Below are 9,313 nucleotides of genomic sequence, written 5' to 3'. Positions count from 1 at the left end.
GTGTATTTCCGCTGAATCGGTCAAATATCCAAACAGATGTGAACAGGCGTGTACGCAGTGGATGTGGATTAACGTCGTTTACAATCAAATTTACCTGCTCCCGTATATCCCCGATGTATGTGCTCAGCTCTTTTTCCGACAGTTGCTCTCGGCATATCATACAACGCGTCCATATGGCAGAGGGAGACACATTCATAACTAGAGTGCAAACGCCTGCATGTCGTCCCGCCATGGATGGAGCCCAATCTGTGCATAAACCCACCATTCGATTCCATGGAATCGTTTTTTCGTCAAAATAGCCACGCAGCTCACTGAGCATCCCCTGTGCCGTTTCATGCTCGGGAATAAAGAGACGGAACAATATGTCCTTGTGAATAGTACCCCACGTCATGTACAGCAAACAACAGCCAATGCATAGGCGTCTTGGCCCTCACAGCTAACCTCCATTTGGAGAGCATAAACTGGATTATATTTGAGTCATTCAGTCAGTTTCCTCGTGATTGCTAGCAATAGTATTCATAATTTTTTAACAGTGTTATCTGACAAATGTATTAATGTAAATTTCTGTTCTTATGCCTCCCCACACATTGTTTTCATAATATCAATTTTAGCTGGTAATATCAAAGTCTGCAATAGTGTGTGGTTTCATAGCGTAGCGGACCAAGTCATTCACCGTGTGAATGATTCAAGTGTAATGGTAAAGTTAGGCCTTTTCCCATGATCTAAGGGCACACTGGTTGAATTTTCTTTTAGATTTGACTAATTGTAATTTGGATTTAAGGTTAACCACATTACAATGATTTTGAGATACAAATATGATATTATGACCCTTTTTTGTATATTCAGGTTTTTGTCAAATTTCTCTCGACCCCATTTTCAAATCAGGCGACCCCATATGGGGTCACGATCCCCCTATTTTGGGAACCGCTGGCATATAGCCTATTACTAAGCACACTATTGCAGTGAGGTAACTTTGGTTAATCGAGTCCAACTCGGGGTAACTGGTCATACAAGTTTCTATGGCTTCAAATCCTTCTGAACTAACCTGCTCCAGGGCAGGCGAACTCACATTCCACATTTAGTAATGGCAGGATGAATTTGTGATGATTGCATTGATAACCATGCCAAAGTAATATAGTAATGGTCTGTGTGGCCTTGAGAGGGAGTGGAAAGGTATTGACTACTCTGGCATGTTGCCATAATGTTTCAGGGCAGTCGCAGCACTATGAGGGTAAGAGAATAGAACCCTACCTGCTGAAATCACTGCCATGGAATGAGGGGGAGTGGAGAAGTGTTGATTAGGCTACTCTCTGTCTGTGGCCTTGAGTGGAAGTCGGCTACTGTAAAAGTCTATTTCACACGATAGCCAGGTTGAATTTGCAAGATAACCTTTCTTTCATTTTTGGCACAAATGAAAATGTGGCACTGATTTGCCCATGGGTTGATGTTTCAGCATTGTCTCAATGAAGAGTTTGGTGTTAGACTTGCCATGTGTGACATGCACATGTAGTTAAGCCTGCAGGCAGATGACCAATATCCGCTGTTGTAATACGGATGAAGCCTGAGCTGGAATGTGAAGCTAACTGAAGTTCTCTAGCTTTAGATCTACTCAGGGTTTTCTATCTTGCTTTGCTCACTCACTACCAAGTTCTAAACTGCTCTCTGGAAGCAACGTCAGCATCAGGACTCTTCGTCGGGAGCTTAATGAAATGGCTTTCCATGGCCGAGCAGCCGCACACAATCCTAAGAGCACTATGCTCAATGCCAAGCGTTGGCTGGAGTGGTGTGAAGCTCGCCGCCATTGCACTCTGGAGCTGTGGAAACACGTTCTCTGGAGTGATGAATCACGCTTCACCATCTGGCAGTCCGACGGACAAATCTGGGTTTGGCGGATGCCAGAAACATTCTACCTGCCCGAATGCTCAGTGCCAACTGTAAAGTTTGGTGAAGGAGGAATAATGGTCTGTGGCTGTTTTTCATGATTTGGGCCAGGCCCATTAGTTCCAGTGAAGGCAATTTTAACGCTACAGCCTGCAATGACATTCTAGACAAAAAGGGAAAGCCCTTTCCTGTTGCAGCATGACAATACCCCTGTGCACAAAGCGAGATCCATACAGAAATGGTTTATTGAGATTGATGTGGAAGAACTTGACTGGTCTGCACAGAGCCCCAACCTCAACCCCATCGAACACCTTTCGGATGAATTGGAACACCGACTCCGAGCCAGGCCTAATCGCCCGACCTCACTAATACTCTTGTGGCTGAATGGAAGCAAGTCCCAGCAGGAATGCTAAAACATCCAGTGGAAAGCCTTCCCAGAAGAGTGGAGGCTGTTAACGTAGCAAAGGGGGGACCAACTCCATATTGATGCCCATGATATTGGAATGAGATGTTTGACGAGCAGGTGTCCACATACTTTTGGTCATGTAGTGTACCTTGGTGTCTGACTATACCCTCTACTTGTGTAACTCCTGATCATTTATTTAGAATCTGGCCCTACGATTCAGTGGCGGTCGGTGCCATTTAAGATGAGGGAGGACGATACATTTTTTTTTCAAATTACAGCATATTGGATGACTGTCGTTCATATTACATTCACTCAACTCAATATAACAGCTAAGTTTAGGCTACTACATGATTCTCACATTTTCCCTATACCCATCATGAGGTTGCTACAACCTAGCCTATGAATGAAAGTGCACAAAGTATGTCCACAGTTCGAGAGAAATTGACATATTCAATACCGCCTTTACACACTTTTGCCTGCATCTAGCTGATCTAGGGTGTAATCATTAGCCCATCAGTTGCAAACAAGAGTTTCTATTGGACAAATTCAGATATGTTTATATTTTTTCTCGTTTATTTCCGTTTTGAGAAACGTTTTTCAACAGATTAGAGCAATTGGTGATGTGAATATATTTAGTGTAGTTTTATCTATAAAGGATAACTTTTTAAATGTTTCACTTTTTATTAAATTTACTGAGGATGGTCTTCCCCATCCTCCTCTGAGGAGCTTCCACTGCTACGATCTCATATTGCACAATATGACATTCCACACCCTTAGTTTAGTCAGTCACAAGAACACAAATGTTAACGCACATGGGGAGACTTATTTCCCCTAATTTATTTCACAGTTCTCTATTTGTCTTCTTCCCTCATGATGTCCAGATGTTTTAATACCTACTGATATACTCCACTGAATCACTGGTTTGTGGGACTCATTATTCGTTAACCCAGGTATCAGAGTACTAAGCACAATGGTGTGGTGGTTGGGCAGTTTGTGTGCATCGTGGCAAGGTGAAGTGGTGATCATCATTGACAGAGTGATGAAGGTACTGCTGCCTCCAGATGTGGAGGTTCTGCTTTCTCTCCTGGCAGGTGATCTAAGGGTGGGACTGACCTCTAATACAGGGCTGGTCAACATAAGGAAGTTAAAACAATCAGCCATCCTCTGAATGGAGCCCACAGAGTGCATGCCAGCGGGGGAGCAGGGAGGATCTGAGGCTGTTGCTGAGATTGCATGGAACATATGTTTGTACATAGTGTGGCTATTGGGATAAGGAGTCCCTTGAACAACAATCCTTAAAACAATGAGGAAAAGTAAATACAGTGACACAACAAAATGAATGCTATACAAGCTCTGGGATGTAGGCTCACATTGTCTGAGGTGAGAAACTTACTCAGAAGTAGCCTAACATTCACTGCATCTTTAAAAATTCAGCAAGTCCATTGAAAAATCAAGAGAACAGAAGTCCCTATGGTCTCTGTGTGATATGGTTTGGACTGAGATCAATAAAGACATTTGACATTGCATTTTCTGATTGACAAAACAATGAACACAGGTTATTTTCTTCAGTTCAAAACAACATCTGAAGATCCTGTGAACAAAACATACTGGCATAAGAAGTGCCCAATCTACTGCCAACCATTCTCATAACCAAAGAGCCTGGACTATCCTCCTTTCATGTTTCAAGGAGCCAATTTCAGTTGAAGCTTCCATTTACATCAGAGGGGACTTCTAGTTCTCAAACCCTATTTATGAGAAACAGATTGAAATATCTGATAAACTAAACACACTATTGAGTTGAGGGGGAGAAAGAGCAGCTGGATGGGAGTTCTGAGAATGTCCTGAAGCTGCAAGTTCCTGTTTACAGTCCTAGTATGTGGGCTTTGGGAGACTGGTGGCTCATCTTTTGTTCTAAAAATATCCTCTTCAAACAAAGAACAAAAACCAGGAGTAGAAATTCTTTAATTAGACATTTTCTTTCATCTTCTAACTGCCATTCATCTTGTAACTTAAGGTCAGTGGAAAGAGGTCAGCTCAAGCATGAGGACCACAGACGGACATGACGCTTATTCCCATACTCTGAATGATAGCCATGTAGTCACAGAAATATTCACTCTGATCGCCTGTTCGTTTAACTTTGCCATTTGTTTTTACACCGTTCAAAGAACAGCTTCTCAAACTCTCCCACACAATAATGGGAAACCATGCAGCCTTTTGGGAGATATCTCATCCCACTTTTATACCCCCTGTGGCGAACCATAATAAACACGAATAGGGGTCTGTTTGAATCAAGTTGAGACAACTCAAACCAGGTTTTCTAACATTTATAAACACCCACACCCCATTCTCTGTTGTCTTCAAAGGTGCCGTTTAGCTCTTCTGTGGCGTTATCAGCCCTGGTCCAGGTCCTTATTGAATGTCTGGGCCTAGGCTCTTGTCTGATAGGGAACAATGGAGTGCAGCACAATTATTGTGGACAAACCTTTAAGAACCCAGAGCTCTGTGACATTGTTTCTGTTGCAGACCCTCATCTTAGTTCATGTGTAGTGCGTTCTGGCTTGAAATTGCAGCGAAGCATTACATGCGTGCATAACAGTGAAGAGGAATCTTCATGTAATTGTCTCTGGCCCCCTCCCAGTTAGGGGGAGTGATGAGCTCTATAGCAGTCTCACAACTCAATCGCTGGTTGAAAACTGTTTTCTGCCCCTCCCAAAAGATAGTATTGGTATATAATTGGCCCTCTTTTTGGGACTCACAAACCTGCCAGGACCAAGCCTGGCTTGATGAGGAGTGACGGACTCCATCCTAGCTGGAGGGGTGCTCTCATCTTATTTACCAACATAGACAGGGCTCTAACTCCTCTAGCTCCACAATGAAATAGGGTGCAGGCCAGGCAGCAGGCTGTTAGCCAGCCTGCCAGTTTAGTGGTGTCTGCCACTAGCACAGTCAGTATAGTCAGCTCAGCTATCCCCATTGAGACCGTGTCTGTGCCTCGACCTAGGTTGGGAAAAACAAAACATGGCGGTGTTTGCCTTAGCAATCTCACTAGGATATAGACCTTCTCCATTCCTGCCATTATTGAAAGAGATTGTGATACCTCACATCTCAAAATAGGACTACTTAATGTTAGATCCCTCACTTCAAAGGCAGTTATAGTCAATGAACTAATCACTGATCATAATCTTGATGTGATTGGCCTGACTGAAACATGGCTTAACCCTGATGAATTTGCTGTGTTAAATGAGGCCTCATCTCCTGGTTACACTAATGACCACACGGTGACCACCGTGCATCCCGCAAAGGTGGAGGTTTTGCTAACATTTACAACACAAAAAATGACTTTCGTCTTTTGAGCTTCTAGTCATGAAATCTATGCAGCCTACTCAATCACTTTTTATAGCTACTCTTTACAGGCCTCCTGGGACATATACTGAGTTCCCTGAATTCCTATTGGACCTTGTAGTCATAGCAGATAATATTCAAATTTTTGGTGATTTTAATATTCACATGGAAAAGTCCACAGACCCACTCCAAAAGGCTTTCGGAGCCATCGAGTGGGGTTTGTCCAACATGTCTCTGGACCTACTCACTGTCAGTCATACTCTGGACCTAGTTTTGTCCCATGGAATAAATGTTGTGGATCTTAATGTTTTTCCTCATAATCCTGGACTATCGGACCACCATTTTATTATGTTTGCAATCGCAACAAATAATCTGCTCAGACCCCAACCAAGGAGCATTAAAAGTCTTGCTATAAATTCTCAGACAACCCAAAGATTCCTTGATGCCCTTCCAAACTCCCTCTGCCTACCCGAGGACGTCAGAGGACACAAATCAGTTAACCACCTAACGGAGGAACTCAATTTAACCTTGCGCAATATCCTAGATGCAGTTGCACTCCTAGAAACTAAAAACATTTGTCATATGAAACTAGCTTCTTGGTACACAGAAAATACCCGAGCTCTGAAGCAAGCTTCCAGAAAATTGGAACGGAAATGGCGCCACACCAAACTGGAAGTCTTCCGACTAGCTTGGAAAGACAGTACAGTGGAGTATCAAAGAGCCTTCACTGCTGCTCGATCATCCTATTTTTCCAACTTAATTGAGGAAAATAAGAACAATCTGAAATGTATTTTTGATACTGTCGCAAAGCTAACTAAAAAGCAGCATTCCCCAAGGGAGGATGGCTTTCACTTCAGCAGTAATGACCTTTTAATGGCGTCAGACCGAGGCTCTGCATCTGTCCTCGTGCTCCTAGATCTTAGTGCTGCTTTTGATACCATCGATTACCACATTCTTTTGGAGAGATTGGAAACCAAAATTGGTCTACACGGACAAATGCTGGCCTGGTTTAGATCTTATCTGTCGGAGAGATATCAGTTTGTCTCTGAATAGTTTGTCCTCTGACAAATCAACTGTAAATTTCAGGTGTTCCTCAAGGTTCTGTTTTAGGACCACTATTTTTTCACTATATATTTTACATCTTGGGGATGTCATTTGAAAACACAATGTTAACTTTCACTGCTATGCGGATGACACACAGCTGTACATTTCAATGAAACATGGTGAAGCCCCAAAATTGCCCTCGCTAGAAGCCTGTGTTTCAGACATAAGGAAGTGGATGGCTGCAAACTTTTAAACTCGGACAAAACAGAGATGCTTGTTCAAGGTCCTAAGAAACAAAGAGATCTTCTGTTGATTCTGACAATTCATCTTGACGGTTGTACAGTCGTCTCAAATAAAACTGTGAAAGACCTCGACGTTACTCTGGACCCTGATCTCTCTTTTGTCCAACATATCAAGACTGTTTCATCTACGTAACATTGCAAAAATCAGAAACTTTCTGTCCAAAAATGCAGAAAAATTAATCCATGCTTTTGTTACTTCTATGTTAGACTACTGCAATGCTCTACTTTCCGGCTACCCGGATAAAGCACTAAATAAACTTCAGTTAGTGCTAAATACGGCTGCTAGAATCCTGACTAGAACCCCAAAAAATTATCATATTACTCCAGTGCTAGCCTCCTTACACTGGCTTCCTGTCAAGGCAAGGGCTGATTTCAAGGTTTTACTGCTAACCTACAAAGCATTACATGGGCTTGCTCTTACCTATCTTTCCGATTTGGTCCTGCCGTACATACCTACACCTACGCTACGGTCACAAGACGCAGGCCTCCTGATTGTCCCTAGAATTTCTAAGCAAACAGCTGGAGGCAGGGCTTTCTCCTATAGAGCTCCATTTTTATGGAATGGTCTGCCTACTCATGTGAGAAACGCAGACTCAGTCTCAACCTTTAAGTCTTTATTGAAGACTCATCTCTTCAGTGGGTCCTGTGATTGAGTGTAGTCTGGCCCAGGAGTGTGAAGGTGAACGGAAAGGCTCTGGAGCAACCACCCGCCCTTGCTGTCTCTGCCTGGCCGGTTCCCCTCTCTCCACTGGGATTCTCAGCCTCTAACCCTATTACAGGGGCTGAGTCACTGGCTTACTGGTGCTCTTCCATGCCGTCCCTAGGAGGGGTGCGTCACTTGAGTGGGTTGAGTCACTGACGTGATCTTCCTGTCTGGGTTGCCCCCCCCCCTTGGGTTGTGCCGTGGCGGAGATCTTTTTGGGCTATACTCGGCCTTGTCTCAGGATGGTAAATTGGTGGTTGAAGATAGCCCTCCAGTGGTGTGGGGGCTGTGCTCTGGCAAAATGGGTGGGGGTATATCCTACCTGTTTGGCCCTGTCCGGGGGTATCATCGGACGGGGCCACAGTGTCTCCCGACCCCTCCTGTCTCAGCCTCCAGTATTTATGCTGCAGTAGTTTGTGTTGGGGGGCTAGGGTCAGTCTGTTGTATCTGGAGAACTTCTCCTGTCTTATCCGGTGTCCTGTGTGAATTTAAGTATGCTCTCTCTAATTATTTCTTTCTTTCCCTCTCTTGGAGGACCTGAGCCCTAGGACCATGTCTCAGGACTACTTGGCATGATGACTCCTTGCTGTCCCCAGTCCACCTGGCCGTGCTGCTGCTCTAGTTTCAACTGTTCTGCCTGCGGCTATGGAACCCTGACCTGTTCACCGAACGTGCTACCTGTCCCAGACCTGCTGTTTTCAACTCTCTAGAGACAGCAGGAGCGGTAGAGATACTCTTAATGATCGGCTATGAAAAGCCAACTGATATTTACTCCTGAGGTGCTGACTGGCTGCACCCTCGACAACTACTGTGATTATTATGCTGACCATGCTATTATGACCATGCTGGTCATTTATGAACATTTGAACATCTTGGCCATGTTCTGTTATAATCTCCACCCGGCACAGCCAGAAGAGGACTGACCACCCCTCATAGCCTGGTTCCTCTCTAGGTTTCTTCCTAGGTTTTGGCCTTTCTAGAGAGTTTTTCCTAAGCACTGTGCTTCTACACCTGCATTGCTTTGCTGTTTGGGGTGTTAGGCTGGGTTTCTGTACAGCACTTTGAGATATCAGCTGATTTAAGAGGGCTATATAAATACATTTGAAATTTGATTTGATGTAATTCAAAGTGTTTGGTGTATTGAAGTGCTTCATAGGTACAAGCCCTGTAACTTCAGCATATTCTGCTACTTCCGTGCCTACTACTGCCCCGCATGCCTCATAGCATGACAAGCCCAATGCTGAGTAATGACTAAAGACAAGTACCTTGTTCCACAAAAAAAAACATCTTTCTGCAATATTGACGATTGTACCCTCCCTCCTTTTCCCACCCTATTGAGGATGTCATAAGAGACACATTCAACACACCCCAATATGACCATCCTATAACATAACCACATGGGCTCACAAAATCAAATCAAAGACAAAGTCCAAAAAAAGTAAAAGGTGATGGCATGTCCCATAAAAGACTTGTGGTATCATATGGGAGATGCAATCACCCTTACTTTAACTACATAACTTGGCCCAGATGAGTAACCCATTCCATAGTTTTCAAAAAGAAAGGAGGACCAAGGCACTCTTCATATAATTCATTAAAATGCCTTTATTGGCCTCCTGGGTGGCGCAGTGGTGAAGG

This window comes from Oncorhynchus masou, chromosome 31 (genome assembly GCF_036934945.1).
Source record: "Oncorhynchus masou masou isolate Uvic2021 chromosome 31, UVic_Omas_1.1, whole genome shotgun sequence".
Lineage (NCBI taxonomy): Eukaryota > Metazoa > Chordata > Actinopteri > Salmoniformes > Salmonidae > Oncorhynchus > Oncorhynchus masou.
The sequence above is the reverse complement of the archived record's forward strand: the minus strand, read 5'-3'. Positions refer to the sequence as shown.